Genomic DNA, 6,744 nt, shown 5'->3' with positions numbered 1-6,744 from the left:
AACTGGGCTATTTTATTTTTAATACTGCGAAAGTTAATTGTTAATAGTCGGAGGCAACGAAAAGTCAATGATTTTGTGATTTCCAGAGAAAATACTATCTCCATAAAAAAGCAGCATCATATTTTGTCCAGAAATAAGCAGTCAGCATCTCAAAATTAGTAGGCTACCCTCTTGTAAGTAATCCCTGCAGGCGTTGTCCATGTATTGAAAGAAAAGCTGGACAAATATAGATTGGGAGACAGGACTGTCTGAGCTTAAGCTCAGGCCCTGAATACTATAAATAGGTAAATACACTCACATATAGGGGGTTGAGAGGTCACAGTAAAAAGCTAAAAAAGGGAACATGTCTGAAGGATAAAAAGAAGTATATACAGTTTCCTATACAGAAGTGTAGATGAGTGGAACGGTCTAAAGGAGGAGATTGTGGAGGCGAGGAGTGTCCATCAAATGAAGGAGAGGTTGGATAGATATTGACATGGGGACAAGACTATCCGAGCTTAGCTCAGGCCCTGTGTAGTAAATGTTAACAGTATTATCATATTTACGTATAAATGCCTATAAATCGCGTATTTCAACTTGAAATATAACTTTGCGAGTAGAGGAAGCCCATTTCTTTATAAAATGATGAGATATACACACTTTGAGAGGTATATGATAAGTGTGGGCGGTATGGCAACCAGGGGTGTGGAGTCGGATTTTCAAAACTCCGACTCCGACTCCAGTAAATTTAAATGTTGCGACTCCGACTCCGACTCCAGTAAATTTAAATGTTGCGACTCCGACTCCGACTCCGACTCCAGGAAATTTAAATGTTGCGACTCCGACTCCGACTCCAGGAAATTTAAATGTTGCGACTCCGACTCCGACTCCAGTAAATTTAAATGTTGCGACTCCGACTCCAGTAAATTTAAATGTTGCGACTCCGACTCCGACTCCAGGAAATTTAAATGTTGCGACTCCGACTCCGACTCCAGTAAATTTAAATGTTGCGACTCCGACTCCGACTCCAGGAAATTTAAATGTTGCGACTCCGACTCCGACTCCAGTAAATTTAAATGTTGCGACTCCGACTCCGACTCCAGGAAATTTGAAGGTTGCGACTCCGACTCCGTTTTTTTTTTTTTTTTACAGTATGATATATATATATATATATATATATATATATATATATATATATATATATATATATATATAGATAGATAGATAGATAGATAGATAGATAGATAGATATAGATATATATATATATATATATATATATATTTTTTTTTTACCATCCTTGGATATCACTTAGCAATTATCCTCCATGATAGAATTAAATATACACATTAGCTCATGCAAAACACCATAAAATATGGCAAAAGGGATACCTGTACTATCTGTTGTCAGGGTGGTTGTTGCGGCATGTACCGCCCTCCTTCCTTAAGGTATATCCTCAAGAAAATACAAAATAAAAAGCATGAAAAAATATTAAAAATACCAATATTCCCGCAGACTGTTTGATTGGACATATCTTCTAAAACGTCAATTTCTCCCAATTTGTAAGAATCTCCATGAAGTGAAATCTTTACTAAAAAAATTAGCACGTAAAGGAGTCGGAGTCGCTCATATTTTTACCGACTCCGACTCCGACTCCGACTCTGACTCCTATTCCGACTCCTATTCCGACTCCGACTCCGACTCTGACTCCTATTCCGACTCCGACTCCGACTCTGACTCCAATTCCGACTCCGACTCTGACTCTGACTCCTATTCCGACTCCGACTCCGACTCTGACTCCTATTCCGACTCCGACTCCGACTCTGACTCTGACTCCAATTCCGACTCCGACTCCGACTCCGACTCTGACTCCAATTCCGACTCCGACTCCGACTCCAATTCCGACTCCGACTCCGACTCTGACTCCTATTCCGACTCCGACTCCGACTCCAATTCCGACTCCGACTCCGACTCTGACTCCTATTCCGACTCCGACTCCGACTCTGACTCCTATTCCGACTCCGACTCCGACTCCGACTCTGACTCCTATTCCGACTCCGACTCCGACTCTGACTCCAATTCCGACTCCGACTCCGACTCTGACTCCTATTCCGACTCCGACTCCGACTCCGACTCTGACTCCAATTCAGACTCCGACTCCGACTCTGACTCCAATTCCGACTCCGACTCCGACTCTGACTCCGACTCTGACTCCAATTCCGACTCCGACTCCGACTCCGACTCTGACTCCTATTCCGACTCCGACTCCGACTCTGACTCCTATTCCGACTCCGACTCCGACTCTGACTCCTATTCCGACTCCGACTCCGACTCCGACTCTGACTCCAATTCCGACTCCGACTCCGACTCCGACTCCGACTCCTATTCCGACTCCGACTCCGACTCTGACTCCAATTCCGACTCCGACTCTGACTCCAATTCCGACTCCGACTCCGACTCTGACTCCGACTCTGACTCCAATTCCGACTCCGACTCCGACTCTGACTCCAATTCCGACTCCGACTCCGACTCTGACTCCAATTCCGACTCCGACTCCGACTCTGACTCCAATTCCGACTCCGACTCCGACTCCGACTCTGACTCCAATTCCGACTCCGACTCCGACTCTGACTCCAATTCCGACTCCGACTCCGACTCCGACTCTGACTCCAATTTCGACTCCGACTCCGACTCTGACTCCAATTCCGACTCCGACTCCGACTCTGACTCCAATTCCGACTCCGACTCCGACTCCGACTCTGACTCCAATTCCGACTCCGACTCCGACTCCGGCCAAAAGTAGCCGACTCCTCGACTCCGACTCCGACTCCACACCCCTGATGGCAACACCCGGCAGGGGAAAAGGGGAAAAGAAAACAGGTCGTGTTGAAGCCGCAGTTGAAGGCGGCTGCCTTACGATTGGCTGACAGTTCTGAAAACACGCTTGTGATTCGCTGGGAGTCCGATGACGTCATCGCCGATGCCCACCCTATCAGCGGCTTCACTGCCTGAAGGCGGTGTCACAATGGCCGTTTTCGTCCAACCGTTGGGGCTACGGGCAACGCCTGTGCGCCCAACTGGGAGCGAGTTCACGGTTATCCGTAAGCTGGTGTCACCCAGTGCTTTTTTCTTCCCGCCGCATTGGCGCCACCTAGGGCAACCAGCAACTCCAACTTTTCCTGGTGTGTGTCACACACGGCCAAGGTCGGTTGCCTGTATCCACATCCACAACGTAAACAAAGAACTTGCCCTGTATCAACATGGCGTCGTCTGCTAAAGTAAGGGCTGCTGCGGCTTGTGCTGCCATGACCCAAGTTATGGACTTGTTGCTGCAGTTAAATGGAAGGAAGAAACAGTTGTGGGTGTGGCGTGCCTGTGGTTCCTCCATGCCAGTTCTCATTGTCACCACTGCGCGTGCGCGGCCAACCCACCCATCTTGACTCAACCACATAAACACATGGATCGAATAACAACACACACACACACACACACACACACACACACACACACACACACACACGCACACAGACTCATTAGGAACCATTGCAGATGTTTCTGACAAACAATAATGACTTCACCATTTCTTGAGTGTTAGAATTGTATTTGGTGAATGGCTCACATGAACCAAACCTAGCTCTTGGCAAGAAGAGAGCAGTCGTCTTTAACACTGCTCTCTTCTTGCCACTGGGTATGTTTGGTTTGTATGAACCACTCACCAAATAAGTTCTAACACACACTAGGAAATGGCATAGCCATTTTTGTTTGTGAGAAATATCTGCCATGGTTCATGATGAGTCTGATGTGTGCGTGTGTGTGTGTGTGTGTGTGTGTGTGTCTTTGTTAATTGTTACTCGATCCACGTGTTTATGTGGTCGGAGTCAAGATGGGTGACAATGGTGACAATGAGAACTGGCACGGAGGACCCACAGACACGCCAAACCCACAACAGCATCTTCATGACATTTAACTGCAGCAACAAGTCCAAAACTGGCGTAAAGGCAGCACAAGCACTTTAGCAGACGCCGCCATGTTGATACAGGGCAAGTGCTTTGTTTACGTTGTGGATGTGGATACGGGCAACCGATCTTGGCCTGGAAAAGTTGGATTTGCCGGTTGTCCAAGCTGCCGCCAACGCTGTGGGAAGAAAATGGCCCAGTGTGACACCAGCAGGCTACGGGCAACCGACAACTCGCTCCCAGTAGCCACAACGGTTAGAAGAAAACGGCCAGTGTGACACTGCCCCAAGGCAGCGAGGCCGCTGACCGGGTGAGCGCCAGCGATAATGTCATCAGACTCCCAGCGAATCACAAGCGTGTTTTCAGAGCTCAGCCAATCGTAAGGCTTCATCTGTGGCTTTAAAACGACCCGTTCCCTCTTCCTGTTTTCTTCCTTTTTCCAAGGTACGTATTTTGAGATAACAAGGCAGTAAAGGAGGAAAAAAAAGTGAGCTTCGGGGGGCAGCATGAGCCAGTTATAATGGCGCCACTATAAACAGTTGCCTGCGCCATGACGGGCTCAGGGCAAACCATCAGGCCCAGATGGATAGTCTACCGGCGCCACAGCCCACATGAAAAAAAAATAAAAAAATAAAAATCCACGGGACAGAACAGATAAGCGCTTTTTTAGTGTTTCCAATACCTCGAGTTTCGCGATCCTCGAGTTTAGTGCTAAACCTTCGGAACGAAGCGAGCGCGAAACTCGAGAGGGTACTGTAGGTCAATACAACTAGGTTAATACACACACACACACAGGATAATAAAGATGTGCCTTGCCCAGTAGCAGGGCTTTGCCATTTACTGAAGCAGACAGCACTTCTTGCCCCATCCCATCAATAAAAAATAAATGAGGCTTTTCCTTGTCCTCATTTCCTCCTGAGTGATAAAACTGGTGGTGAACACTTACTAATCGACTATATCCATGTAGGATACACGAGGTCACCTAAATGTATCATTGCCAAAATGGATATTTTCCAATGTATATGGGTATATATTTTTCAATACAGATATATTTTCCTTATATCTCCTTGCTGCATCCTCCAGTAGCTGGTAATAATAGGTAGAGTAACCTTGAAATGTAGCCTTCTCCAGCTTTGCCTCCACGTGTTGGTCCTCCAGAGCCAAATGTAAACAAAGTAACCTTGTTGTGATGTGTGAACAGTTACTTTTGCTCACGGCTCCTATACGGAACATCTAGGATTTAATTAAAATAATTCCCATTAATTCTATTGTTTGGCTATCACAATTTTCTATAGCACGTGGGCTTCTTGGCCCCAATTAGGTGCGATATATGAAGGATAGGTGTATACATCAATAAAATATAGAAAATGGTAGATAAACTTTCAAATGATATACAATGCAATAATGAATGATTTTTTTATAAAAGTATTGGTTTTATTATATTTAGTTGTATATTTATTTATTTTTCCGGCCATTAGCTCCAGTAGGCTTTTTTAGAGGCCTGGTGGTTGTCCCAAGCCGTAATGGCTCAGGCAAGTGGATAGTCTTAGGCCATTCGGCAGTGACTGAAAAATCCCAGGTGGTAGCAATGGATTCAAACCCACATTGTTCAGAACATGGCGAATGCGGACTTGCTCACAAACCACTCAGCCACCGCCTCCTCAAGTTAGTTTCAACATATGAATTTCTCACGCGTGGGTACCCTGTACACTGTACCAGGCTCATGAGTGAGACTTCGAAGTGAAGTGGTTAAACACAAGTTTCATTGGTACCTAATGTTTTACATGTGGCTTTGAACCTGTGCAATTTGGACTGACAGTTTTGGTGTTGGACATCTGTCCAGCAGCACCATATAGTGGCTCCCATAGCTTAGTAACTTTATTGTCTTTGAAGGATGTTCTTTGATATGTATGAATTTTCTTCCTCAGAACATCATGGCAGCAATGTTTACTTCTCCATGCAGAGTGCTCTCTTCCATCAGACTTGCAAGATGCATTTGTAACACCTCTGTTTCTTTCACAGGTAAGCAAGACTAAAGTATGTATAAAGGCCATATACCAGAATTCTTTTGTAATAAACTTTTCATGTAAGTGGTTTAATTTGTATGATGTTGATTAGGGTCCCTAACTAGGAGTATGTGGGAGTATGAGATAAGTTCTAGGAGTGGAATGCTGTTATAACCAAAGTTGGGTTACTTTTAATAAGTAGCATATGAAATTTTGCTCAGAATTGCTTATACTGGAAACAACAGAGAGGAATGATATAAAGTTACTTAACACAAATTACGTATGTGTGAAAAATTAAATTGGCTTCACAGGACAAATTATGAATGGATTGGATACTGATAAACTGACATGCCTCAGGACCAAACTAAGCACTCCCTATCACCAACCATAACTGTGTTACTTATGTGGTCCAGATGTGATGCACCGCATAGATCCGTACATAAATTAATTTCCAAAGTACCATGGATCAGTAATACTTACAGGGAATCCGATGATGCTTTAATCACCCGGAAACCACACGAGAAATCAATTTAAGTGTACTTAGCTCAGGTTAGATGTGATGGGCAAGGCGTGAAGATGGCAGGCCAGATGTTGTTGGGAGTCCCCTGGAGACCCAGTTGAGTCATGGACAGTGTATATCTTATGCTATGCTGAGCATTACACTGGAGACTATGTACATATGTACAGTGAAAAGTTTAACCCAGTAAGATGGTGGAAGATGAGACGGTAACAATCAGCCCGTTGATGTTTATGGGTCAGGGGCCGTATACACAAATATTCTAAGAATAATACTAAGCCTTGCACT

At 45.0% G+C, this 6,744-nt stretch overlaps 1 long non-coding RNA gene across 1 annotated transcript; it reads left to right on the top strand.

The window, feature by feature from the left end:
* Positions 1–4,005: 4,005 nt before the first annotated feature.
* Positions 4,006–6,027, top strand: LOC126990482 (uncharacterized). Its single transcript, XR_007744405.1, has 2 exons — positions 4,006–4,377; positions 5,862–6,027. It is a non-coding gene; the product is annotated as an uncharacterized LOC126990482 (long non-coding RNA).
* The last annotated feature ends 717 nt before the right edge of the window (positions 6,028–6,744 follow it).

Source organism: Eriocheir sinensis, unplaced genomic scaffold (assembly GCF_024679095.1).
Source record: "Eriocheir sinensis breed Jianghai 21 unplaced genomic scaffold, ASM2467909v1 Scaffold1689, whole genome shotgun sequence".
Taxonomy (NCBI): domain Eukaryota; kingdom Metazoa; phylum Arthropoda; class Malacostraca; order Decapoda; family Varunidae; genus Eriocheir; species Eriocheir sinensis.
The sequence above is the reverse complement of the archived record's forward strand: the minus strand, read 5'-3'. Positions and strand labels throughout refer to the sequence as shown.